At 37.3% G+C, this 19,774-nt stretch overlaps 1 protein-coding gene across 5 annotated transcripts in view; it reads right to left on the reverse strand.

Moving 5' to 3' along the window:
* RGS7 (regulator of G-protein signaling 7) overlaps window positions 1-19,774 on the reverse strand; it is a 590,904-nt gene that overhangs the window by 131,027 nt on the left and 440,103 nt on the right. The gene's annotated exons all lie outside the window — the stretch shown is intronic.

The following is a 19,774-nucleotide window of genomic DNA, read 5'->3' on the forward strand; positions in this document are numbered from 1 at the left end:
AAAGAAATAATAGTGTTTGAGATAATGAATATGCTAATTACCCTGATCTAATCACCATACATTATATGTATTGCAACATCACTACGTACCCTATACATAGGTACAACTATTATGTGTCAATCAATTTTGTTTTTGAGACAGAGTCTCACTCTGTCGCCCAGGCTGGAGTGCAGTGGTGTGATCTTGGCTCACTGCAACCTCTGCCTCCCAGCTTCAAGGGGATTCTCATGCCTCAGCCTCCCGAGTAGCTGGAATTACAGGTGTGTGCCACAATGCCCAACTAATTTTTGTATTTGTAGTAGAGATGGGGTTTTGCTGTGTTGGTCAGGCCAGAGTGTGATCCACCTGCCTTGGCCTCCCAAAGTGCTGGGATTACAGGCCTGAGCCACTGTGCCCAGCCAATTAAAAAATTTTTTTAAAAAAGAATTCTCTTGTTCATTCCTACTGTATCCCGGGCAAAAGCTAAACATCTGTGTCAGATGCACTGATTGTCTTTTTTTCAATCTCTCTCCTTTCATTGAAGCTTCCCTTTAATTCCCAAATAAATCCAACTCCCTTCCATACTGAACACCATACCACTGACTCAGCATCATTTCCATCCTGTAAGCAGGTTCTTTCTCTCTCTTTTCCCCCTTATCCATCCATCCATCCATCCATCCATCCATCCATCCATCCATCCATCCCTCTCTCATTTCATTGCCAAATATTTGAGAAAGCAGTGCAAGCTTACTGCCACATTGGCTTCTTCAGTTCTCATCCTCTCCCTGACTTCTGATCTCCCTACATCTCTCGTTTTCTCTCGTTGGTTCTTCTTCTGGTGATTTCTTCTTACATATTAAAGTTCTCTAGGTTCCAACTTGGGCCCTCTTTTTGTCTCAGTCTACATGTCCTCTCTGAATGATCTCATCCACAACCATGGCTTTAACTATAGCCTGACTCTAGTGACTCAAAAATCTTTCTGTCCAACACCGATATCTTGTCTTTACTTTAGAATTAGATAGCCACTGCATAAATACTGGGTGCATGTAGCTAAAATTCCAGCTATCTGTAAGTCTTGTAAACACAACAATGGTATGGAAATCCAACTGAAGAACACTCATGCCCAGTGGAGCATGAATGTAAGACAAGTCTGATGGAGTGAGAAAAGCACAAAACCGAATCAGAAATCTTCGGTTCCAATCCCAGCTCTATTGTTTTTAGTCATAGGGTAGGTCCTCTATCTATCTGACTGTGATTTTCACTTGTAGAGTATGACTTACTGTACTTTAAAGATTTTCTGGCCAGACGCGGTGGCTCATGCCTGTAATCCCAGCACTTTGGAAGGCTGATCACGAGGTCAGGAGATCAAGACCATCCTGGCTAACACAGTGAAACCCCGTCTCTACTAAAAATATAAAAAATTAGCCAAGCACGGTGACGGGTGCCTGTAGTCCCAGCTACTCGGGAGGCTGAGGCAGGAGAATGGTGTGAACCTGGGAGGCGGAGGTTGCAGTGAGCTGAGATCGCACCACTGCACTCCAATCTGGGAGACACAGTGAGACTCCGAGCGAGACTCCATCAGAAAAAAAAAAAAGATTTTCTGTGAGGGATTAAATCAGATAATGCATGTAAAGGTGTGATGTAAGCTGTTAAGTATTATTCCGATTTCTGATATACTATTATTTAAAATGTAGTTGGACAAGCAGGAGTAACCATTTAAAATGAGTCAAAAAGTACAGACCACCAGAAATGCAAATATCAAATTAATTTGCCTGAGTAAGCTAAATATATAATGGTTTTTCCACATTAATGCACATCTGGAAGAACCTATTAATAATGTCAATGCTTGAGCTCTAGCCCAGATTTAATTGGTTGGGAAAGAGGCCAGTAATCTGTACTTCAACATCATCCCCATCGTCACAGGCAAGTCAGGGCCACACTTCAAGAAACAGTGAACTATAATGCACATGAGAGACGGGCAATCCTCAAAATATTCTAATGACTTGTAAAGGCTTCAGAACTAGTTCCTTCTTGGGAAGCACATTGCTTCTTTTGCTGAGTTCAAATTGTGATGAATTTCAAAGCTTCCAATTTTGGGCTTTATACATAAAGCAATCATTCCTCCCTCACTCCCAACACACACACACACACACACACACACACACACACATAATTTTTTATATATAAATAAATATATATATTTACATATGCATATTCTGTTTTCATTAATGGAATTTTTTTTCCTGTATACTATATGAGTAATGATGTAAAGACACAAAATAATACAGATACTAATTAGGCATGTTTAAATATCTATTGCCATCAAATATTTTCTATTTCTCTTTTCATATCTTTACTGATGGGTTTAGATGAAAAGACTACAAGCCTGCATACTCACAGGGAGGAAGGTGCCAAACCAGAAATCAGTAACACAGGTCGGTAGGAATTAATCTCAGCAGGCTTGCTTCAGCATTCAGAGAGACAACCAGCAAAACACTTCCAAGCTGGTGGCTCAGTGAATATGTGAAGCTATTTTTACTACAACAGAGAGCATTTCTAGAGAATGAGATTATAAACCAGGGATACATCCCAAACATATTAATATGGCTTTAATTTTATTTTACAGAAACCATGCTTCAGAATATTTTAATCTCCATATGAATAACTTTTTATTTTGTATGTATGCATGATGCAAGTATGCATATAACACATTTATATGCACGTGCACTATTCATACACATACATACCTACAGGTAAAAATTTGGGTAAGAGAGTAAATCAGATGTTTTAGTCCTTGTATAAATAAGGTAAAAGCCAGAACTTTTAATGACTTACACATTTCATCAGGAAGTTCTGTGTTTTGAAATGACAAAAACTTGGAATATTTTTGAAAGGAATAGAATACTTTGGGTCATCATTTTCATTTTTAAAATGCCTTAAATGTTTTAGTTCCTTTTAATAAATAGTCTTACACAATGAGTTGGTTCTCACTGTCATATTAGGTAAATGGGTTTTGTTGTTGTTCATTTTTGCTAAAATTAGTTTATGGTGAATATTTGTTTAAAACCTGTGATACCAATACCAGCCTATGTAACTCCATCAGTAATCAAAAATAAATACAGAAAATATGGCTCTTCTTTTTATTAAGGAAGTTATATGAAAGTCCATCACTTTCACAAATTAGGAGACTACACTGCTGCAATTTGGCTGAATCAGTGGATATTTTTAATGTTGCTTATTTTGTGCTTTAAAACTTCAGTTATCCCAGAGCATCTGTAATTTTGAATGATGATGAGATATTCCTGGTAAGATGTAATGTTTTATTTTTCTTCCTGGATCTATCTCTGATCTTGTTCCAGGGCACATCAATTTAGAAACTACTCATCGATTATGATAACTTTGAGAATAAACATTGGAACATTAACATTCTAATTTTGTTCTTTACAGGTTGATGGTAGAAAATGTATAACGTTTAAAAACATGCAAGTCTTATTAGCATTCTGCTTAGATAAAAACAATCTTATTTTATTTCTCTTTCCTTTTATCCACGCCCTGCCAATTGAGAGTGCCAGGTTTCTCTCCTTTTCTGTTTCACAGCAGCTCCAAAGCTAAAGGGAAACCAAGGGGGAAAATAACTACCTCAAAAGAGATATTTTCCATGACACTAATGGCTGGATTTCAGATACTTTCCAAAGCTCATTGGAAAGGGAGAACTCACGGAGAAGAAACAACAAGCTTTTTTTTTTTTTTTTTGAGAGGGAGTCTCGCTCTGTCGCCCAGGCTGGAGTGCAGTGGCCGGATCTCAGCTCACTGCAAGCTCCGCCTCCCGGGTTCCCGCCATTCTCCTGCCTCAGCCTCCCGAGTAGCTGGGACCACAGGCGCCCACCACCGTGCCCGGCTAGTTTTTTGTATTTTTAGTAGAGACGGGGTTTCACCGTGTTAGCCAGCTTTAAGTATCCTATTACTCTCAGAGGTTGACTCAGAGACTATTCCATGTAGAAATACTGAAGGAGTTGTAAAAAAGAAAGAAAAGCAGAAACAAAATAAATAAATAAAAACAACATAGTCATGCTTTGTGTATCCTTCTTTCCCTTGCAAAAATCTGCTCTCTGGAGTCTGCTCTAGCATTTAAGGAGCTTGAAAGTCATCCCTCCCCTCCAACTTCACAAAGAAAAAAAGCTGAAGAAGTAAAAACCAACAATTCCTCTTAGATTCCCTCAGAGGATTGATGTCAGAGGGCAAACCATTGGCCCCATGATCGCAGAAAAAGACAGAAATGTACAGAGAATCATGACCTAGTGTAACAGAAAGCTTTGGAAAAACCAGCCTTGGGATAGAAAAACTTAAATTGCAACTGACTAGTTGTTTGACACTCAATGTGGATTAATTTGAGCATTAAAAACTCCTTTGAGGATCAGGGAGCAGTTTTAAGGGGGCTACCACACATTTGGGACTTTTACTTCCAGGAGCCCTACTCGGTTTGCACAGTGAGGTTCAGGGAGAAATTTCCTGATGCTTCCAACAAGGGAGAGGAAAATAGTAACCCTTCTGAAATACACCCAGTCACTCTGCTCTTCTAAACAACGGCCTGTCTCAAAAGAAACTGTATTACCCAGAGCCCAACAGACTGAGATTATAGCAGAGTCTATAGTACCTGGGAGTAGGTAAATACCCAACTCCAACCCCTCTATCCTTCCCACTGCACCTAAAGAGGAAAAGCCCCAAAAACCTAAGAAGCACGTGTAGTGATCGTGGCCCAGGGGTGGAGGTTCACTGTGGGGCTGAGTCCTAATCATCAGATTACACAAAGCATCCCCCTTCCTCTGCACCTTCCCACAATACCATAGGGCTCCTGTATCATAACAGATGAATGCGACGGAAAGTGACGGAAAGAACTGCATGACCCATACCTTATTTAAGGAGAAGTTTCTAGGAAAACCCAAAGACAACAGCGGGGAATAAAAACAAGGACATCAGAGGGGATGTTAGCCTCTAAAGCCTCTAGCTACAGCAAACAGTAAAGACAGCTCAGTTCCTAGCCAGATAAACATAAACCCTCACACTAATGGCCTGTATGCCTCACTTATTTAGTACATCACATCCTACTGTCAACAACAACAAAAATTCCCAGGCACACTCAACAACGAAAAACATAGTTGGAAGAGTCAGAGCAAGCATGAGAACCAGACTAAATATGGAAAATATATGGGAATCATCAGACCTGAAATTAAAAGGAACTATGATGAAATTCAAGAAATCAAAACCATTGTAATAGAAATGAAGAACGAAAAATTAGTTCAACAGACTGGACACAACTGAGGAAAGAATCGGTAGAGTTTGGACATGTGTCAATAGAAACTTCCAAACTGAAATATAAAGAGAAAGAAATATATAAAAAAGAGAGGACATGTCAGGCGCCGTGGCTCATGCTGTAATCCCAGCACTTTGGGAGGCCAAGGCGGGCTGATCACTTGAGGCCAGGAGTTCAAGACCAGCCTGGCCAACATGGTGAAACCCTGTGTCTACTAAAAATATGAAAAAAAAAAATTAGTGCATGGTGGCGCATGCTTGTAATACCAGCTATGAAGGAGGCTGAGCATGAGAATTGCTAGAACTCGGGAGGCAGAGGTTGCAGGGAGCCAAGATCATGCCATTGCTCTTCAGCCTGGGTGACAGAGTGAGACACTGTCCAAAAAATAAAATAGAGAGAGAGAGAAGACAGAACAGAATGTCTAAGAACTGTGGGGGTAATTTTAATATAAAAGGCATAACATACATGTAATGGGAAAATCAGAGAAGAAAGAGAGAAAAGAACAGAAGGCATATTTGAAGCAATAATAACTGAGATCTTCCCCCAGTTAATGATAGATAGATAGTGTTATGAGCTTAATTGTGCCCTCCTGTTCCCCCAACCTCAACTTATGTCAAAGCCCTAACTCCCAGTAACCTCAGAATGTGGCTGTAGTAAGTCATTAAAGAGGTAATTAAGGTCACATGAGGTCATAAGGGTGCGGTCCTAATCCAATATGACTGATGTCCTTCTAAGAGGAAAAGACTCAGGAGATGGGCCTAGACAGAGAAAAGGCCATGTGAGGACACAGGGGAGGGTGGCCTTCTGAAAGCCACGGAGAGAGCCTCAAGAGAAATCAATCCTGCCAGCACCTTGTTCTTGCACTTCCAGTATCCACAGCACTTCTACCCTCACTTTTATTGATGAGAGAATAAATTTCTATTGCTTAAGCCATACAGTCTGTTATATTTTGTTATGGTGGCTCTAGTAAATGAATTCACCAAGACATACAACCAGGAAACTCAAACAACACCAAACACGATAACTATCAGAGCAACCACAGACATATCATATTTTCACTTCAGAGAACCAAACATGAAGAGAAATCTTGAAAGGAGCAAGGGTAGATGGGGTGAGGGAAGCCTTACCTGGAGAGAAAAAAAAAATCTAATAACTGCTTTGGATTTCACATCAGAAACCATACAAGCAAGAGGAGAGTGGGGTGATAGATTTAAAGTCTCTAAAGAAAAAAACCCATTAACCTAGAATTAGTATTTTGTGGAATTATCAAAAGTGAAGGAAAAATAAAGACTTTCTTAGACAAACAAAAACTGAGAGAATTTATTGATAAAAGACCTGCCTTGAAAAGAATGTTTAAAAACAGTTCTTCAGAAAAGGGAGAATGATAATAGGTTGAAACTACAGAAAGAAAGGAAGACTTTTAGAGAAGGAATAAATGAAGGTCAAACAAAATCTCTTTATAAAAAATTTCTTAATTGATCTGATGGATAAAAACGTATTCACAATGATACCAGCAACAATGTATTCAGTTATAGCCTAAGGGAAAGGAATGACAGCAATATTGTAAGAGATAAAAAGGAGAAAGTAGGAATACTCTGTTATGGGATGCTTGCATTATATGTTAAGTATACAGTGTTATCTAAAAATGGACTTGGATTCATTGTGAATGTATAGTGTAAACTCTAGAAAAACCTTAAAACATTTAAAAGGAATTATTGATACTGGGCAAAAAGAGAAAACAGAATTATACATAATGTTCATTTAAAATCAGAGAAGGCAGAAAGAGACAGGAAGCCAAAAGGAAACTAATAAAAAACACTTGTAAACATTAATGTAACAGTTACAGATATTAAACCAACTATATCAATAATCACTTTAAATGTGAATGATATACATCAAGTAAAAGACAGGGACTATCAGAGTGGATATAAGAGAACCAACTATATTCTGTTCAGAAGAAACTCGCTTTAAATACAAAGACACAGATAGATTAAGTTAAAGGATGAGGAAAGATATGCCGTGCTAAAATTTATCAAAATAAAGCTAGATTAGATAAATTAATTTCAGACAAAGGCTCTAAAAAAAATTTTCAGGGATAAAGTGATTTTATCGCATAGCAATAGAGGGTTCAATTCTCCACAAAGACATAACAACCTTTAATGTGTATATGCTTAACAACAGATCATCAAAATACTTGAGGTAAAAATGGACAGATTACAAAGAGAAATGGATGAATACTTAATATCACTGGAGGCTTCAACACACATATATCTGTGGTTGACAGATCTAGCAGCAGAAAATCAGGAAGGACAGAATCAAATTGAGCAGCACCATCAATCAGCTGAATTTAATGGCCATTTATAGAATAATTAATGCAACGGCAGCAGAGTCTATAATCATCTCAAGTTCTCATGACATGCACCAAGATAGACCACATTCTGGGTCATAAGACACACCTTAAAAATGTAAAAGAGTAGAAATCTTTCAAAGCATGATCTCCAACAACAGAATTAAACTAGAAATCAACAATAGAAAGATAGCTGGAAAATCTCAAAGTACCTAGAAATTAAACAATACACTTAAGAATAACACATGGACCAAAGAAGAAGTCTCAGGAGAAAATTTAAAGAATTTCAAGCTAAATGAAAATAAAAGCACATTTTATCAAAATTCACAGGATGTAGTGAAAGCAGCGTCTTGAGGGAAATTGAATGTATACATTAGAATAAAGAAAGATCTAAAATCAATAATCTAAATTCCCATCTCAGAAAACTAGAAGAACAAAAGCAAATTAAATCTAAACCAAATAGAAGAAAACAAATAATAAAAATCAGAGCAGAAATCAATAAAATTGAAAATCAATAGAGAAATTAAATGAAACCAAAATCTGGTTGCTTAAAACAATTAATATTGATGAGGCTCTAGCCAGGCTAATTAAGAAAAAAAAAAAAAGACACCAATTGCTAGTACAATAACTGAAAAGGAGGCCATCACTACTGATGTTCTTTATCCTAAAAATGCTAAAAGAATATTATGAACAACTGTACCCCACAAATTTGATAACTTAGGTAAAATGAACCAAGTTTTTGAAAGATACAATCTACCAACACGCACACTAGGAGAAACAGATTATCTAAATAGGCTTGTACTTACTGAAGAAATTGAATCAACAATAACAACTTACCTAAACAAAAAGCCACCGAGCCCAGATAACTTCACTGGGGAATTCTACCAAACATTTGAGGAAGAAATAATACTCCGTACAACCTCTTCCAGAAAATAGAAGCAGAGGAATATTTTCTAACTAATTTTACAAGACCAGCATTACTCTAATACCAAAACCATAAAAAGACATTACCAAAAAGGAAGACTACAGACCAATACCCCTCATAAACATAGATGCAAAACCACCAACAAAATATTGGCATATTATATCCAACAATGTATAAAATATTTTACATCATGACCAGGTGATATTTTTTCCATGTATGCAGGATGGCTGACAATTTGTACATCAATTAATCCAACCCATCACGTCAACAGGCTAAAGAAAAATCATGCAATCATATCAACACATGCAGAGAAATCATTTGACAAAATCTAGCACCGAGTCATGATAAAGACCCTTAGTAAACTAGAAATACAGGGGAATGTTCCCAACTTGATTTAAAAAAAAAAGCCTACAAAAAAACCTACAGCTAAAATAGTACAAAATGAAAAGTCTCTCTTCTCTCTGCCCTCATGCCTAAGTCAGTCTCCTAAAGAGCCCGAACAGCTGAGGAAGCTCTTCCTTGGAGGGCTGAGCTTTGAAACAACCGATGAGAGAGTGAGGAGCCATTTTGAGCAATGGGGAATGCTCATACCACATGAGGGAAAGTGTGGTAATGAGAGATTCAAACACCAAGTGCTCCATGGGCTTTGGGTCTGTCACATAGGCCACCGTGGAGAATGGGGATGCGGCCATGAATGGAAGGCCACACAAGGTGGATGGGAGAGTTGTGGAACCAAAGAGAGCTGTCTCAAGATTCTCAAAGACCAGGTGCCCACTTAACTGTGAAAAATATATTTGTTGGTGGCATTAAAGAAGGTGCAGAAGAACATCACCTAAGAGATTATTTTGAACAGGATGGAAAAATTGAAGGGATTGAAATCATGACTGACCGAGGCAGTGGCAAGAAAAGGGACTTTTGCCTTTGTAACCTTTGATGACCATGACTCCGTGGATAAGACTGTCATTCAGAAATACCATACTGTGAATGGTCACAACCGTGAAGTCAGGAAAAGTCCCGTCAAAGCAAGAGATAGCTAGTGCTTCATCCAGCCAAAGAGGTTGAAGTGGTTCTGGAAACTTCGGTGGTGATCGTGGAGGTGGTTTCGGTGGGAATGACAACTTTGGTCGTGGGGGAAACCGTCAGTGGTCGTGGGGCAAACATCAGTGGTCATGGTGACTTTGGTGGCAGCCGTGGTGGTGGTAGATCTGGTGGCAGTGGGGATGGCTATAATGGATTTGGTAATGATGGAAGCAATTTTGGAGGTGGTGGAAGCTACAATGATTTTGGCAATTACAACAATCAGTCTTCACATTTTGGATCCATGAAGGGAGGAAACTTTGGAGGTAGAAGCTCTGGCCTCTGTGGTGATGGAAGCCAATACTTTGTCAAACCACAAAACCAAGGTGGCTATGGTGGTTCCAGTAACAGCAGTAGTTACAGCAGTGGCAGAATATTTTAATTAGGAAACAAAGCTTAGCAGAAGAGGAGAGTCAGAGAAGTGACAGGGAAGCTACAGGTTACCAAAGATTTGTGAACTCAGCCAAGCACAGTGGTGGCAGCACCTAGCTGCTACACAGAAGACATGTTTTAGACAAATACTCATGTGTATGGGCAAAAAACTCGAGGACTGTATTTGTGACTAATTGTATAATAGGTTACTTTAGTTTCTATTCTGTGGAAAGTGTAACGCATTTCAACAAAATGTTTTAATGTAGTTTTTTTTTTTTTTGCTGTTGATTGCTAAATGTAATAGTCTGATTGTGATGCTGAATAAATGTCTTTTTTTTTTTTTTTTAATAATGTGCTGTGTAAAGTTAGTCTGCTCCGAGGCCATCTTGGTAAATTTCCCCCAACAGTGTGAAGTTAGAATTCCTTCAGGGTGATGCCAGGTTCTGTTTGGAATTTATATACAACCTGCTGGGGTGGAGAAGCCATTGTCTTCAGAAACCTTGGTATAATTGAACTGATAGTTACTGTTGTGACCTGAATGGAGTTCACCAGTAAAAAGGATTACCCAAGCAAAATCATGAAATTCTTGGTTATAAAAATGAGTGTTGGCACATCTTATACCATATACTAAATAGAATAATGGTACCAGATAAAATTACAGATGGGAATGAAGCTTGTGTATCATCCATTATCATGTGTAATCAATAAACGATTTAATTCTCTTGAAAAAAAAGAAACTAGATGCTTTCCCACTAAAACCTGGAAAAATGCAAGAATGTCCCCTCTCACTACTCCTATTTGCCAGTATAATAAGACAAGAAAAAGAAATAAAAGGTATACAGTTTGAAAAGGATGAAATACATCTTTGTTCAGGAAGACATGTTTGTCTATGTAGAAGATCCCAAAGAAACAACAACAAAAAACTCTTAAAACTAAGTGATCATAGCAAAGTTGCAGAATACAAAAAAAGCGGTTTTCCTATGTACCAGCAATGAAAAATTGAAATATGAATTTCAAAACACAATACTATTTACATAAGCAGCAAAACTTAGGCATACACCTAACAATGTATGTAGAAGATATATATTAATGAGTATAAAATTCTTTTAAAAGAAATCAAAGATCAAAATCAATGGAAAGATACACCAAATATGTGGATAAGAAGACTCAATATTGTAAATATGTGAGTTCTTTCCAACTTGACCTGTGAATTCAATGCAATCTCAATATAAATCCTAGCATATTTTGAGGATATTGGCAAACTGATTCCAAAGTTTAAGTGGAAAGCAAAAGACCAAATTAGACAACACAATACTGAAGAAATACAATGACAGAGAATTGACACTATTAAACTTCAAAACTTACTATAAATCTGTAATAACCGAGGTGGTGTGGTATTGGTCTTTTAAGTGGAAAGCAAAAGACCCAAATTAGACAACACAATACCAAAGAAATACGATGACAGAGAGTTGACACTATCAAACTTCAAAACTTACTATAAATCTATAATAATTGAGGTGGTGTGGTATTGGCAAAAGAATAGAAAAAATTAATCAAGGAAGTAGAATAGAGATTTCAGGAAGAGACTCGGACAAGGTAGAAAAGGTAATCGAATGGAGAGAAGATCCATTTCAAAAAATGGTGCTGGAACAACTAGACCTCTACAGGCAAAAAAATGAATATAGACCCCAGATTTTACAAATTTCACAAAAATTAACTTTTAGATTATAGACCTAAAAATAAAATGTGAAACTATAAAACCTTTAGAGTATAACATAGGAGAAAATCTAGGTGACCTTGAGTTTGGTAATGACTTTTTAGACACAACATCAAAAGCACAATTTATGAGAAAAAAATTATAAGTTGGATTCTATTAAAATTTAAAATTTCGATTCTTTTAAATATACCATTAAGACAATGAAAGACAAACTACAGACTGGGGGAAAATTTTTGCAAAACATATCTGATAAAGCACTGGTATCCACAATATACAAGGAACTGTTAGAATTCAACAATAAGAAAATAACAACCCAATTAAAAAATGGGCAAAATATAATATCTGAACAGAAATCTCAATGAAGAAGATATACACTTGGCAAATATGCATGTGAAAAGGTGCTCAATATCATATGTTTTTAGAGAATTGTAAATTTAAATAACAATGAGATACCATATCTATTAAATGGCTAAAATCCAAAACATTGAAAACATTAAATGCTGGTGAGGATGTGGAGCAACAGGAACTTGCATTCATTGCTGGTGGGAATGCAAAATAGTGTAGCCGCTTTGGAAGACTGGAAGTTTCTCACAAAGCTAAATATTCTCTTACCATATGATCTACTTTCCTAGGTATTTACTCAAATGAATTGGAAACTTATGTCTTCAAAAAAAAAATCTGTACATGAAGGTTTATAGCAGCTCCATTTGTAATTGCCACATGTGGAATCAATTAAGATGTTCTTCAATGGGTAACTGGATAAACTGTGGTATATTCATACAATGGAATATTCAGTGATAAAAAGCAATGAAGTATCCTGCCATGCAAAGACATGGGGAAACTATAACGAATCTTGTTAAGTGAAAGAAGAAAAGGCTCTACACTGTGTAACTCCAACCCTATGACATTCTGTAAAAGGTAAAACTATGGAGATGGTAAAAAGATAAGTGGTTGCCAGGGGTTAGGGTAGGGATATGGATAAATAGGCAGAACACAAAGAATTTTTAGGGCAGTAAAACTAAATGGTGGAAAAATGTTATACATTTCTGAATACCCACAGAATGTATAACACAAAGCATTAACCCTAATATAAATTATGGAGTTTTGTTAACAATTATGTATTAATCTTGGCTCATTAATTGTAACAAATGTACCATATTATGGTAAGTTTTTCATTATAGGTGGTATTGAGGCATTTTATTGGAACTCTCTGCATATTTTGTTTAATTTTCTGTAAACCTTGAGCTTCTCTAAAACACATGAAATCTATTAACTTTTAAAACTCTGTTCCCTAGAACGTGATTTTAGGAGTCACTAACACCTGGCTTCAAAAACAGGCATGCAGGGATGGATTCATTAAAAGTGAATGACAAAGGCTTGGAAAGTTCTTCAGAGGACAATAAAATAGAACTGTAGAGGCCCTCTTAAAGCTCTTATAAAACATGTAACTGTCGAAATTAAATGCCAAAGGGAATCCAGATGAAAACACACACACACACACACACAACTTGTGTTGATGGAATGGATATATTTGAAAGCACTGCAATGTTTTAGATAAAGAAAAATATAATGTCTACTTTTAGAAAAATGAAGTTCTTTCATTTTTCCCAATATCTTACATTCTCAGTTTTCTAATATTATAGATAATGGAGTTATTAACGGAGCATGCAGATATTTAAGGCACTGTTATTTTATCAGCTATTCAAGATTCAAGACACAGTTCTAAAGTCATATAGGCTAATAATTTGGTTTGTTTTATGTGTTTATTTCAAAATTCTTTTAAATTAGTTCACCATGTATTTGATCTCTTTAGCTGATCATAAGTTCCTTGTCATCTCTTCCCCAAAACAAAACTTTGGATACAGCAAGATTTCTACCAATGGTAACTGACCAACTTAAAATCTGTCCCTGAAGGAAAAAGTACTATTTATCCCAAAGCAGCTATAATTATTTTATGTCAGCCTACAATTGCTGTGGTTAGCCAACTAGAATACTTTCTTTTTGCTGGCTTCTTATTATAATGTATGAAAGATATATTCATTCTCAATATCCTTTTATTATTACTTTAGTATGGTTTTGGCAAGTAGAACTTGATCTTGTCTAGTTGTTTAGGGGCATTAAGTACGATCTCTCACCATGGGTCTGAAACCCTTCACAACATACTAGAGAAAAGACAGGCCTTTGGTTGAACATTTACTGAGGCATAAATCATCACCCTACAAGATAATGTGATGTTTTGAATGACTTTAATTGTTTACATTGGGAGGTTCTTATGTGGGGAACAAACTTTTCCTTCTGCAACTGTCATATGTTGGTTTTGCCATACATACCAGAAAAGTCTGTATCTCTCCCACACACATCTCTCCCTTCCATACTAAATACATGTTTTTTTCTGGCTAAATATTCCTTGTCCTTCAAATTCAAAATTTAATTCACTTCAAAAATTAATGTGGTTACCATGATCTTGACAAAATCTACATTGTCATTAAGGTCTTTTGAGATAGCCCAAGAACGAAATGTAATATTAATAGTCTTACCACTAGGATGGCGTGAATGATGCAGTCACCTCAGGTGCAAAATCTATGGGAGTGTCAAAAAACTCGGTAATCAAAATAAATAACACCTTAATGCAATATTTGAAAAAATAAAAATCAAAATAAATAATATTTTAGTGCAATATTTGAAAAAAGAAAAATCAATGCAAAAAGTTCAAATGGACAAAATATCAAATGAACTAGGAATTAGGTGTGATGGGTGAGATGAGTCATACAAGTAAGTACAGGGGAGGCTCCTGTCTTTATTGGGCATTTCAATTTCTTGGAGTTAAAATCCTATTTGGACATTAGAGATTCAACCCTTGAAAGGAGCCAGCCTAAAGACATTGTTCCATTTGTTCTCATTTCTTTTTTTAAAATAATACTTGTAATATTTAGTTTAGATTCAGGGGGTACATATGCAGGTTTGTTACATGGGTATATTGCATGATGCTGAGCTTTGGGGTATGACTGATCCCAACACCCATGTAGTGAGCAAAGTCTCCAACAGGTACTTTTTCAGCCTTTGTACCTCTCCATCATTCCCCCCTACAGAACCCTCCATTGTCTACTGCTCTCATCCTTATGTCTACGTCTCCCTAATGTTTAGCTCCCTCTTACAAGTGAGAACATGTGGTAGTTGGTTTTCTTTTCTTGTGCTAATTTGCTTTGGATAATGGTCTCCAGCTGTATCTATGTTGCTGCAAAGGACATAATTTCATTCTTTTTCATGGCTGTATAGTATTCCATGGAAAATTAAATGCCATTGTGTAAATTAAATGCCAAATTTTCTTTATTCAATATGCCATTGATGTGCACCTAGGTTGATTTTATGTCTTTGCCGTTGTGAATAGTGCTGTGATGAACATACAAGTGCACATGTCTTTTTGGTAGAATGATTTGTTTTCCTTTGAATATATAGCTGGTAATGGGATTGCTGGGATGAATGGTAGCTCTATTTTTAGGTCTTTGAGAAATCTCCAGACAACTTTCCCCAATGACTGAACTAATTTACATTCCCACCAATGGAGTATAAACATTCTGTTTTCTCCATAGCCTTGCCAGCATTTGTTATTTATTGACTTTTTAGTAATAGCCATTTTGACCGGTGTGAGATGGTATATCATTGTGGTTTTGATTTACAGTTCTCTGATGATCAGAAATGTTGAGCATTTTCTTGTATGTTTGCTGGCTGCTTGTATGTCTTCTTTTGAGAAGCGTCTGTCCATGTCCTTTGCCCACTTTTTAATGCGGTTGTTTCTTGCTTGTTGCATTAAGTTCCTCATAGATTTTTTTATTAGACCTTTGACAGATGCATAGTTTGCAAATATTTTCTCCTATCCTCTAGGTTATCTGTTAATTCTGTGGATAGTTTCTTTTGCTGTGCAGAAGCTCTTTAGTTTAATTCATTAGTTTAATTTAGTTTAGGTCCCGCTTGTCAAGTTTGGTTTCTGCTGCAATTGCTTTTGAGGACTTAGTGATGAATTATTTGCCAAGGCCATTGTCCAGAATGATATATCCTAGGTTTTCTTCTAGGATTTTTATATTTTGAGGTCTTATATTAATCTTTAATCCATTTTAATTTTTGTATTGGCATAAGGTAGGGGTCCAGCTTCATTATTCTGAATGTGGCTAGCCAGTTATCCCAGAATCATTATTGAATAAGGAATCCTTTCTCCATTGCTTATTTTTGTTGACTTTGCTAAAGATCATATGGTTATAGATGTGCAGCTTTATTTTTGGGCTCTCAATTCTGTTTCACTGGCTTATGTGTCTGTTTTTGTAATGTGTACTACAATGGTTTTTTAATGTGTACTAAAATAGTCGTTTCTAGGACCCTTTGTGTGCAATGTGTGTGCCCAGAGGTACCAGTAAAAACCCTGCCTCACCTTCTGTTTCAGTTTGCTACAACTGACGCTGTCTCTACTTCTTACCAAAGCTCTCTTGAGCTTTCCTGTGCCTTTGCCTCCAGCCCACACTGCAAGTCCTTAGTGCCAGATCTCTCTTGATGATGCAAATACATCTGGGGAAGCCCATTTCTGACTCCACTTTAACTGGCTTGAATTAGAACGCTTTTTGTACTTGTACACAAAGCATCAGAAATCTTATCTAACTTGATTTTCAAAGAATGGAGTTTATAAAGATACAGACCTTTTAGTCTGTATTGGTTTGTCTTAGTTATTGAACAGAATCAAAACATTCCATTTTTCTATAAAACCAAGATAACTATGAAAAAGCAGTTTTTCATATCAACTGATCTATAGAGGCTTATGTTCAGCATAACCTACTTGGTAAGTTCAAACTGGGGATGGAAACAGGTCAGGATGCTAATAAAGTGAAATAAACTTTTTTTTTTTTCTTTTTTTTTAATGGAGTCTCGCTCTGTCGCCAGGCTGGAGTGCAGTGGTGCAATCTCGGCTCACTGCAACCTTTGTCTCCTGCCTCAGCCTCCGGAGTAGCTGGGACTACAGGCACCCGCCACCATGCCCAGCTAATTTTTGTATTGTTAGTAGAGACAGGGTTTCACCATGTTGGCCAGAATGGTATTGCTCTCTTGACCTTGTGATCCGCCCGCCTCGGCTTCCCAAAGTGCTGGGATTACAGGCGTGAGTCACCGCACCCAGCCAATAAACTCTTCTGTAGCCTGCTTTATGCAATAGAGTCCCTGTGCCCTAAAGTTGTCTTAGAAAAGACAGCCTAAGTAGTTACTATACTTTGGACCTCACAGCCCAAGTACATCACACCATCAATATCCTCTTTAAAAGACAGTGGTGAGGTTTTATAAAAGTATGTTTTAAACAAATGCCAGTAGGAAATTCAAAGTTGGATAATTCATATTGCTGCTGTAACTTATTTTCACTTAAAAAGAAAAATCACAGAAAATGGAGCATCATTGCCTGCAGGTACAGACATGTATGGTATCTGAGATCATTGTTATTATCTTCCTCTCATTTTTCTCCCATATCATCTTAATGGAATAATTACATTATTCTTTACTTGTATATAATTCAGGCAAGCTGAGCACAACCTCTAATATGTTTCTTCAGAGGAAAAAAACCCACACATAATGATTAAAGAATAAGTTAGTTACTGTAAGTAGCAAGTATTCCAGGTTTGGGGAGAAAGTGTAAGAGATGATCCCCTTAGAAAAGGACACCGATGGGTGGTAACGTGTGTGGGAACAAGAGTGATTCCATCTTAGATGCTAGTCCGCCATGTTGACTCCTGACTAACCCTGAGTCTGGGAATGCCTCCAAGATGTCTAGTTGATGATTTACTCTCTATGTAGAAACACTTATTTACTCTGAATTTCCCCTTTCCTCCACAACCACCTTTGATCTTGTTGCATACATCACCCGTAGCTGTGACACCCATAGCATTCTTTCAGCCACCCACTCATTCCTTCCAGAGCAAATACACTTTTCCCCCAGGATACAGAAACCCTGTATCTGGAAGGCTGTAGTGCAAAGGCCTACTTTTCTTGTGGTCACTCAAGACCATGCTTCTGTCTGTAAGTTCCCCAATAAAGCACCCTTTGCCAACAAACTGGATTTTTCTGCTCTGTTCCTTGGTTTCTTAGCTCCCTCTGCGTTTGGTGGACACTTTGCACGTATGTCCCTTTCATGGAACAATGTGAAACTTATAACATTCAGTATTTTGGGACGATCTACTTTAAGAGATGTTCTGTAAATGATTTGCTGTGTAGGCCATGACATTTCCTCAGGCTCACCACTGAAACATCATCCTACTATAAAATGATAAAACATGAGCTTTAAATGTGAGCACTCTAACATATTTATATGAAAGACACAACAGATGGGCAGAAAGAAACACTGTAAATGGGAATTTTTTTTTCTTTTTAAATTTTCTTTTCTTTTCTTTTTTTTTAGCTGGAGTCTCACTCTGTCACCCAGGCTAGGGTGCAGTGGCACGATCTTGGCTGACTGCAACCTCCATTTCCCAGGTTCAAGTGATTCTCCTGTCTCAGTCCCCCAGGTTAGCTGGGATTACAGGTGCGCCCTACCACACCCTGGCTAATTTTTGTATTTTTAGTAGAGATGGGGTTTTGTCATGTTGGCCAGGCTGGTCTCGAACTCTTGACCTCAGGTGATCCGCCCACCTCAGCCTCCCAAAGTGCTGGGACTATAGGCGTGAACCACTGTGCCCGGATGGGAATTTGCTTTTCAACAGGGAAAAGAGGCAGTGTATCTGCCAGGTAATCATGATGACAAGCACAAAACACTGATTTCAATGTATTGAGTATGTGAGAGGACGAATACTAGTTTCCTTAGGTGTATTAATTTGAATTATTTTAACAACTTTAGAAAGTCAACATTATGATTTCTGTTTGAAAAGTGAGCAAACTAAGGCTCAGAAATGTGGCATGCCTTGCCTAAAGTCACACAGTTGGTATGTGGTTATGACAGCATTTATGGTCAGGTCTGTCTGCCTCCAGTGCCTGGGTTTTTCCTCTATGAGCTCCCTCTTAGCTGTTCCAGTGTTCCTCCACTAGAATTTTATATTCTTTAGTGAGACAATCTCCAGGCATTATCCTAGGTTGAATACAATGCTCCATAAAGTTCTCCAGCTCAGATCTACAAAGCAGTAGTTGTTTTGTAAAATAACTTCTTTCTCCAAGGACCTCAGTTTTGAGGAATGTGTGCCCTGGACGAAGAAACTGGCATTCTCGCTACTGGAAAGAAATAATTTTGTCTCTGTATTAATTTTTCAGTATTCTGGTTTTTAGACTTTTTTGTTCATGAGTTAGGTTAGTTTCGACTCTTGACTGGAGCCTGACCATTCTTGGATGATCTACTAAATTCAAGTTTCTGAAATGACACACATGAGAGAGAGCTTTATTGATTTTCTATGAATTTTCTTATATTTTTTTCTTCTTACAAAAATGTCTCTCCAGGAGCAATACCAAAGAAAGACAAGCTGCTGCAAAGCTTCTCACTGCCTTTGTATATTATGCTAGCTCCTCTGCCTCAAACACTTGCCCTGCCTTCTCATCTGAAAAATCACTCTTCTTAAAATCCAGCTCAAATGCTACCAGTTCTTTTGCCAAATCATTCTGGAAGACCCTAGGGAAAGTCAATTTCTCGTTCTTTTAAACATTCGTATAATTTTGCATATACCACTCTCCTAGTCACTTGACACTCTACAGTAACTCCTGTATAATTCTACTTTCCCATCTAGCCTGTGAGCTACCCAATGGTGTCAAAGAACTCAGTCACCTTTGCGAACCTAGCATCTTCTACTACACCTGGCATAGGAAGAAAAATACTCAATAAACACTTGCAGAAATGACATCTAAAAATCACGCAATCTTGTTTTTGAAAACTGTACTGTTCAGGAAGATCTAAGAAGATGACTACTTACTAGGGGCTCTTTTTCTCCTTGAAGCTTGACTGAAATAATGGTTGTTGAACCAAGTTTGTTCTAAGTTCACTGAACTTGATTTATTAGCATTGAATTTCCTTTTTTAGCCTTTTTTTTTTTTTTTTTTTTT

The sequence above is a fragment of the Colobus angolensis genome, unplaced genomic scaffold (genome assembly GCF_000951035.1).
Source record: "Colobus angolensis palliatus isolate OR3802 unplaced genomic scaffold, Cang.pa_1.0 Scaffold40, whole genome shotgun sequence".
Classification (NCBI taxonomy): domain Eukaryota; kingdom Metazoa; phylum Chordata; class Mammalia; order Primates; family Cercopithecidae; genus Colobus; species Colobus angolensis.